This window comes from Capsicum annuum, chromosome 4 (assembly GCF_002878395.1).
Source record: "Capsicum annuum cultivar UCD-10X-F1 chromosome 4, UCD10Xv1.1, whole genome shotgun sequence".
Taxonomy (NCBI): Eukaryota; Viridiplantae; Streptophyta; class Magnoliopsida; order Solanales; family Solanaceae; genus Capsicum; species Capsicum annuum.
Genome location: NC_061114.1, coordinates 92,937,718 through 92,938,172, shown reverse-complemented (window position 1 = coordinate 92,938,172; position 455 = coordinate 92,937,718).

Sequence of the window (455 nt, the reverse complement as noted above, 5' to 3'; positions counted from 1 at the left end):
TTTTCAACCTTATTTTATTTTTTATTTTTTTTCGGGAGGGGGGGGGGGGGGCGGGGGAGAGAAGGTAAAAAGTTGGGAGGGGAATGAATTTATTTTGGGAAAAAAGATCAAATTTATCCTCTTTATTTTAAAATAAAACAAACATTACTTAGTTTCTGTTGCACGTGAATAACTTTTGAATATTTGATACATTCTCCTGAAATTCATTAGTCGTCTTATTAATTATTTATCAATTAAAAAGATGAGTAAATTCAGTTAAGCTTCCTATCCCACCAACTAAGAATCTTGTATAAAAGCATTGATATATTATGTAAGTATTATATATGTTCCACAGTTCATTTAATGCAATAAATATACCTTGAATGATGTAAAGATAAGAATCGTGTTTTTTACTTTAGGAAATTAAAAACTTGAACCTAAGATCCTTTTTCAAACCAGCTCCCATTTTGATTTCG